At 39.8% G+C, this 8,922-nt stretch overlaps 1 non-coding gene across 1 annotated transcript; it reads left to right on the top strand.

Moving 5' to 3' along the window:
- Nucleotides 1–7,354: 7,354 nt before the first annotated feature.
- On the top strand, nt 7,355–7,460 carry LOC118487743. Its single transcript, XR_004882686.1, has one exon. It is a non-coding gene; the product is annotated as a small nucleolar RNA R71 (small nucleolar RNA).
- Nucleotides 7,461–8,922: the final 1,462 nt, after the last annotated feature.

Genomic DNA, 8,922 nt, shown 5'->3' with positions numbered 1-8,922 from the left:
TTATATCATCACATGATATTTTTAATCAGATTTTCAACATCAATTTGTTTAACCAGACCATTCAAGAGGTCCAATTATAGAATAATACTTTATAACCCGAGGGACTTAACTACAATGTTGAAGTCCGTTAAGGGTTTAAGATAGTATCTTTGGATATCCTATTATGAATCTCTCGTATGAGATATGAAAGATTCTATGAGGATTTGGATGGATCACATATAACCACAAAACATGTAAGAAAGCACATGAGCACAAATTCAGTTAACTTGATTCTTTATTTTGTTATCTTTAGGTATGGATATTTAAAGCACACTAGGAATCCAATCCATGGATTTCATTTGGTACTTTAATGATTTTTAAGGATCTATCTATAAAGATAGAGGGATTCTCAATAAGAATTTGACTTTGTTTCTTAAAAGAAACGAGAGTTTAAGGTTCTTGGGGAGATCACAAGTGATCATAATATGACAGAACCATACAAGTAGTTTGTCTTTGGGTTGACATCATAAGGTTTCATCAAGCATTCATACAAACGCATAAATTTTGCAGAAATAAAAACAACAAATCTTTATTTATGTAACAACGGAATTGTTTTGAAGTGTCAAAAGATAACAACCAAGGAAACACAAAACACTAATTGTTCACTGCTGCATCATTGTTCATATTTGCCTCATTGATGTTGAACACTCGTCCACGCGCTGGAGGTATGTTAACAAGCCTTGGGCAATTGTTCCTGCAGTGGGTAAGGTCACCACAGTTATAACATGACCCTGGAGGGAACCGTGCTGGAACAGCAGCAGGGTTTGCAGCAGCTTGATTTGCATAACGACAAACATTGATCAAATGTCCCAACCACCCACAGTGGGTACATTTGTGACACTGCTCTTGCTCTAGATGATGACGGTTGCATTTGTTGCACAAAGGTGCGGTACCAACATAGTTTTGTCTTTTACGAGGTTGTGCTGGCTGGTTTGGTGCAACTTGTTTGTCTTGAGCAGTTACAACGTAGCTTTGAGAGGCTTTGCGCTTCTTCTTCTTGGACACCTCAACATTTTCTTCCTTTGGTTCCACATGAGCAGTCTTGTCAGATGGTCTTAAGTCGCCCTTCCGAAACAGTTTGCGCTTCCTGATATGGGATTCAGTCAGAGTGGCAGCCAATTCGATGGCTTGTCTGACAGTAGCAGGGTTGCTGCCAGTAACGATATCCTGAACTACGTCAGGAAGCCCATCAATGTATTTCTCAATCGCCTTATCCAGAGGCGTAACCATAGTAGGGCATAACAAGCTCAATTCCTCATAGCGGTCAGTATAGGCTCGATGTTCCCCACTGTCTTGCTTTAAATCATCAAATTCCCTTTCTAGAGCCCTAAGCTCATGACGAGGACAAAATTCCTTCATCATAAGAGCCCTAAGCTCGACCCAAGTCTGTGCTAATGCAACCTCAGCACCGCGGTCTCTCATAACCCCGTTCCACCACGTAAGAGCCCTCTTCTGAAACACACTCGAAGAAAACTCGACCTTGCGATTTTCAGGACACTGAACGTGACGGAAAGTATTCTCAATGCTCTCGAACCATTGAAGAAGCCCAGTTGCTCCCTCAGAACCACTAAACATGAGTGGTTTAGCCAAGTTAAAAATCTTGAAATTGCATGGAGCATTGTTGTTGTTGATGGCTTGAGTTATTTGAGCATAAAGATTTGGGAAGGCAGCAGCCATTTGCTGCGCGATAATTTCCGCCAGTTCGGCATTCGCCATCTGATTGTCGCGTCGAGGAGGCATTCTAAAAGAGGAAACATGAGAGGAAACGAGTTAGAGAATTAGACGAAAAGAATGAGATGAAACAAATCTGATGAAAGCAAGGATAGTGGTCATTTGTTTGTTACTACAAAGCAACAAATGACCTCGGTGATTAGTCAAAGTAAATAGGTCAAAAATAATGTATCGCGAATACATGCTCGCCTATAAGTGGACACTCACCCCAAGAGTTCCCAGGTAAGAGTGACTGGTCCGATTATGTGGATTTGTACGAACACTCTAGCCTTAGACAGAAAACTCAGGGTACAGGCATCCACTCTTCCAGATTGCACGTGTTCACATTATTTAGACCAACTTTGACGGGATTTTGAAAACTTAAAGGGTTCAAAACCATATAATAAATCATCCTAGAACAGATGATTAGTTTTCAAAGCGGGATAGAAATTTATGTTATTATTGTGGTTGTCACCTAAGAATAAGTGACGGTATTGTTTTAAAACTAGACACAAGAAAACTTGTGTTAGGGTCCTAGGAAGGTTATAGACTAGGTCAAAGCATTGCTAGTAACCTAATTCCCTATAACCATGAGCTCTGATACCAACTTTTCTGTCACACCCCGACCACGTGGAACAACAAAACGTGGCGGAAACGTCGGGAGTGTTGTAACAGAATCATTGTTTCATAACACATGGAAACTTAAATATTGTTTTATTGATTAAATGAATCGTTGTTCTATTACAATCACATAAGTACAACTATGATCTTCCAAGTTTTAAAGTTGCTAAGGCACGAGTCCATCCTAAATGTAGCATGTATCAACAATCATCTCAAGACAGCACCTGAAACATGTGTAAAAATAGGTACGTCAGCATAAAAATGTCTGTGAGATACATAGGTTTTGTGAAAATGGGATTCATGACTTGAGTTTAAAGAAAACGTTTAATAACAGTCAGTCATGAACCTTGTAATTTGCTTTGTCTTGTAAATCATTTGAAAAATGGTAAAATCAGATGATATGTAAAGATAAGAGAACACTGTGTGGTTAAATGGATAACCATGTAAAATGAGTTTGTATAAGATAAGTCGTTTGTAAATCATTGTCTTGTGAAAGGTGTGTTATTCGTATAAAATGTTATATGACCTAAATTGAAATGATTCAAATAACGCTACGATATGTAATACCATACAAATACTTATATATAGGAAGTACCAGCGGCGTATCCACCATGCTTGTATCATATTACACACGCCTCGTTACTTAAGTCACTTACGCAAACCAAACCACCAATATAGAATGTTCATGTTTAAACCAATAGTCCAAGGTTATTGTATAACTCAAGTTAAATGTAAACCATGTAATGTATAAACAAAAGTTATGTATGGTAAGTGAAATGAGATTTCTTAAACCACAAGTAAAAATGTACAAAACAAGGTGTTTGAATAAATCAAAAGTTATGCTTTGTAAAAAAAAGGTTAATTGAATAACCTTATAGCAGCATATTAACATTATACTTTGGATTTGTAAATAACATATTAAAAATATGTTTTGGTTTGTTGATAAAATGCTTATGTTGGTTCTGTACAATACCACACATGAGAGTATATCAAACTATACTTTTTGGGAGTATATCAAAATATACTTTAAAGGTGCGATTTAAGAATTCATTCAGACCTAGTGCATCAAACTACACCTTTGAGACTATAAGGATACCACAAAGGAAATCCCTATTTGGATGGAGAAACAAATTGGTTTCAGACATTCCATGACAACAGGAATGGGGTGTCTAGTCCTATAGCGCTATATCATACTACCAATCGGTCTGGTGAACAAAATAAGTACTATTCCAACAATTTCTTTCATAATCTTTGAATAATCAGTGTTTAAACCATAGATAGTCATTTAGTTTGTCAAAAGATAAATACTAACATGTATAATCAATTATACTTTGAAATCATGAAAATAACGGATAGGTACACATGCTTCACCCCAAAACAGTTGAAAACAGTAAAAGAGGGGACTATGTACTCACCTGAGATTGCTTAGTAGTCCTTGAGTAACAACCAAACAATGCTAGAGATCACGAATATCAAACGGCACCTAATAGGTAGCTATATTAATATACCTGACCAAAATCGGAAGGATCGGATAGTATGCGGGTTCGTAAACCAAACGATTATGGAGACTCGTGTAATATGGTTTAACAAAGCCTACATACTAAAATGAAACCTAACCTAAGTGCTTACGGCCCATCACGACCCGTTTAGGTAGCTTATGCTACCATAACGCGTCGTTCGCGTAGAACGCGCTTGGAACGCCTAACATCGTGACCACAAGGCATAACCTCGGAAGGTTATAGCTATGGTCACCTAATGTGTTTGGTCGGATCCTAATGATCGACCAAATGGGTCGGGTTCGAAAGTATAAGCGATGGTTTAGATCGCTTACCTTACGACCCTATATAAGCACTATACTAAAGTGACGAGCTAAGCATGTTAGAACATGCTTAACTAAGTTTAGAAAACAGGTTTGGCATCAAAACAAATGGCTTTGATGCCCACGCGTAGTTTGGTTACAAAATACGCAAGAATGCGCATTTTGACCGAAACTACGACTCGTCACTGAGCCTAGATAACGTGGTAATCAGTAGGTATAGTCACTACGGACTATAACCATCGTGATCACGCTCACGTTATGAAGTTCCATGAACTTCGTGTTGACCATAGGCTGGTCAATGCAGAAAGTCAACAAAACGTTGACTTTCGGACTCGAAAAGCGAATAAAAGAACGAAAGAACACTTACGGAGGGTCCCCGAATGCTAATCTAGATCAAAATAACTCAGGTATGAAACAAAGGTTCCAACTTAGAGCGTAGATCAGATTCTTGTGGGTTTTAACCAAAAAGGGGGGGGGGTATTTATAGGAAAAGCAAAGCCGTTAGGATCGTTTCTTGAAAAACGTGATCGAATCTCGTGCGTACACTTGTCGCTTGTGGTTACTGAAAATGCCCCTTAGTGAGCTCAAAAGGCCAAGTGAAAACATGTGGACGAGGTTTAATCAGCTGAGATTCGCTGACTAATCGATCTTATCTGATCTGCTAGTCTGACGCGCCCCGCGTAAGGATTTGGGCAATCCTTACGCGCCCCGCCTGGCCCTGTCTGATCTGCACCACTTGCAGAATTTACAGTTTTGGTCCCTGTCGCGTATTTAAGCCATTTCCGACACTTCTAAGGCCCGTAAAGCCAACTTTAAGGCCCTAAAATGATGCCTAAACATTGTGGACATGAAACATGCCCAAAAATATGTCGGATGTTGGTTCGTTTGGCCGTACGATCGCGATGTTCGCTTAATTACGACGGAATGCGCATAAGCGCGAAAGACGATCCAAATGACGCGACGAATGGATTTTTCTCATGCCAAATACTAAGGCATAATATTAGGATGCTTACATAAATTTTTGGATGTCCGGATGTATTCAGAATGTAAGTTATGCGCGAAAGTTCAAACTTGTGCACTTTTTGACACTTTTAGCCCCTGAATGATCCAAAAGTTTGTTTTAGCATACCAAACCCCTCAAAGCCTATTTCTAAGCTATGTAAAGGATATTTATGGTATGTTTAACTTATGGACATGTTCCGGAATGTTTGTTACAGTTCAAATTGGCATACTTTCGCAGTTTGTCAAGTTTAGTCCCTGTAAGCGAATTAACTTGTTTTTGCCATACCAAAGCCTTCAAAACTTATTTCTAAGTTATGTAAAAGTTATTTAAGGTATGTTAAGCCTATGTCACTATTCCGGAGTGTTCGTTGGATTAAACTGGTTATTTTTACGCATCAGAGCGCGTATAACCCTCCAGAGAGCGATTTAAAGCTTAAAATCGAACAAGAGTTGATGTGTGCAAATGATACACATATTTTTACGAATCCCAAGTATGGGATACAATATTTCATTGTTTTAGAATTTGTTTGATGGTTGAAGTGACACAGGTGTCACAGGTGTTCAAAAATGGCCGACCCAAAATAACATTTTGTTGTTGAATTGGGTCCGCGGATGAGTAATCTAGCACAAGAAAATCCACGAGATAATAAAACTCATCAACTTTAACTATCACATCTCGTACAATACCCCGAGTAAGTTTATGAGACAAATCGGCTAATACCACCGTCATCTCAACCCGTTTCAATGGACCAAAATCATATTGGTCATATACCCCCCCTGGTAGGATACTTACTCCGACTCCAAGATCCAATAACGCCCGTGCAATTTGAAAATTTCCTACTTGTATGTTTATTAGAGGCGTTCCCGGATCTTGTAGCTTAGGAGGAAGATCTCCTTTCAAGACCGCACTTACCCGCTCCGTCAAGTCAACCAATTTTGGCACTTTTTGTTACCTCTTTTGGGTACACAATTCTTTCAAAAACTTGGCGTAAGCGGGTACCTGTTTTATTGCTTCAAGTAGAGGAAGATTAATTTTGACTTGTTTGAAAACCTCCCACATCTCTTCTTTTTGAGGACCCCGTTTTGAAATAAAATTTTTCTTACCCGGATCTAACAAAGCCGAGGGAAATGGTACTTGACTAGATCCCTCATCCTCATTTTTCTTTTCTTTTTCTTTATTAATTTCAGGTTTTTTCAAAATTGGGTTTTTTAGAAGAAATAATGGGTGTTTCATTTTCTTCTTCACTTTCTTGACCCGTTATGTCTTCAACCACCCCATCAACCAAATCCGGTGAAGGATTGGTTTTGTACTCTTTCCCACTTCTCAAAACACTTACATGATGAACATTAACATTGTTACTTCTAGAAGTATTATGAGACGGGTTTACCTTAGTGTCGCTTGGTAATTGACCTTTATTTTTCTTCAAGTCTGCCACTTCGGTTGCGAGTTGACCCATTTGGGTGGTCAAAGTTTGAATTGGTTTGTCACGAGCCTCATCCTTTTGTATACGAGGGTCATCCATTTGATTTCTCTTTTGTAGCTCCGCTTGCATGCTCTTTAACATTTCCATCATCTCGTTTCCACCCGAAGACCCCCCTTGTTCTTGACCCGTTTGGTATTGCCTTTGGTACCCTTGATTGTTCCCACCTCTATATCCACTTTGATTGTTGTAAGGTTGGCGCGAACCAAAGTTACCTTGACTTCCTTGAAAATTCGGGTTTGCTTGAGTTAAAGGGTTCCCGTACCGAAAATTTGGGTGGTTTCTCAACCCGGGGTGGTAAGTATTAGAATCCATGTTTTAGTTTCTACCACCCCCTCCTTGACCTTGCACCGCATGAACTTCTTCATATTGCCCTTCCATTCCTTTGCAATTTTCAGCCGCATGCCCTATTTCATTGCAAATATCACAAACATCATAAATTTGGTTAGAGGTTTGTACATTACCATCGTCGACCGTATGCACTTGAGTTCGGGTAACGGCTGGTCGTGCTCTCCTCGATGCTTGAGCTTTTCGTTTTGATGTAATTGCCATTTGCTCCAAGAACACTCAATCGTCATGCTCGTAATTTGTGCCAAAAGTCCCATTTGTGATGGACATTAACTCGCGAGCATCTTCGGCACTTAGCCCCTCATGGAAAGCATTCATTAATTCCCAAAGTTCAATTCCATGGTGAGGGCAATTCTTGATCATCATGTTGAAACGCTCAAAGGCCTCATGAAACATTTCACCTTGTTGTTGTTGAAAACTCCTTAACCCCATCCTAGCATCATTGGTCTTTTGAGCGGTGTAAAATTCGTCTAAAAATATTTGTTGCATCTCCGCCCAAGTGTAGATAGATGCCGAAGGTAAAGTGTAGAACCACTTCTTTGCCTTGTCTTCCAAAGAAAACTGAAACAGTACTAGTTTGACATCTTCGGCCGAAAAACCTTGACTCCCAAGAGTATTGCAAATCGAGTTATAGGCCTCCAAATGAAAATAAGGCTCCTCCGTTGCTAGACCCTTATATTTCGGCAAACTTTGCAACGAATTGGTTCTCACTTCAAAAGTTCTCCCTTGGTTATTGTGAGGAATAACTACCGGTGAAGGATTGTGAGTAATTACCGGCCTAAAATGCGCTTCAATGCCTCTCGCATGTTCTCTAAGATGCCTTCTTGGTACACCCAACCGGCCCCTTGGACGAATAGGACCCATTGGTCTTTGTATAGGCCCTTGTGGTGCGAATGGTGGTTGAAACTGTTGTTGTGGCATCGGTGGGTGTTGAATTGGCCTTTGGAATTGTGGTTGTACATTTTGTGGCCAAACTTGCTGCAATGGTATAGGACATTGCACTTGTGGCCTTGGCCGAATATGTTGTGGTATGAGTTGTTGTTGTGGAATTCCACCAACACTTGGCATTCTTTGAGTTTGACCTTGTACATAAGCAAACTCCCCTTGATCTCCATCACCCCCATATGCATATCCGTCTTCATCATAACCCTCAAAATCCTCATATCCCTCATCATATCCGACTGGTTCGATGGTCTAATTGTAGAAGTAGCAAGGACAATAGTTGAGTTTGGTGCTATGGTATAGTTTGAATAGGATTGACCCGCACCTGGGAAGAAATGGGTGAGAGGTGGAATTGTAGTAGAAGGGTTAAAAGTAATGGTTGGTTCTTCTTGAGTGGTAATGGGTTGTGTGGTGTTGGTTGGTGTAACATCATGAGGTGGAGTAGGTTCGGCAGTGGTGTTAGGCATAGTAGTATTTGGTGAAGGTTGAGTGGATGATGGTATAAAAGGTGGTATAAGTTCACCCATAGTGGGTGGTGGTGGTGGATCCATGTATCGAATTGGTGTGATTGGTGTAGTTGGTGTTGTTGGTGAACTGCTGATTTTGTTTTCCCTTAACAAGATTCTGTTTCCTCTCAAAGTTCGTTCAATCTCTGGATCAAATGCCAATGGTGATAACTTGTGAGAGCTTCTAGTACGCATGCACCTGTGAATACCTGCACACTAACACACCCAGCGTAAACCAGAAAAGTAACAAACTTAAAAAGATAAAAAATAACACATGTTGCGCACTACTCCCCGGCAACGGCGCCAAAATTTGACGTGATGTCGTGGTCACAATCAAATTTAATCCAAATACAACTAATTAGCTAGCGGTAAGTGGGTATCGAACACAGGGAGTTTGTGGAAATTGTGTTATTTGAAAGTGTATCTAGCTTGACTAAAATTAAACTAATTGCAA

The sequence above is a fragment of the Helianthus annuus genome, chromosome 15 (genome assembly GCF_002127325.2).
Source record: "Helianthus annuus cultivar XRQ/B chromosome 15, HanXRQr2.0-SUNRISE, whole genome shotgun sequence".
Lineage (NCBI taxonomy): Eukaryota > Viridiplantae > Streptophyta > Magnoliopsida > Asterales > Asteraceae > Helianthus > Helianthus annuus.
This window is presented reverse-complemented; position numbering and strand designations above follow the sequence as displayed.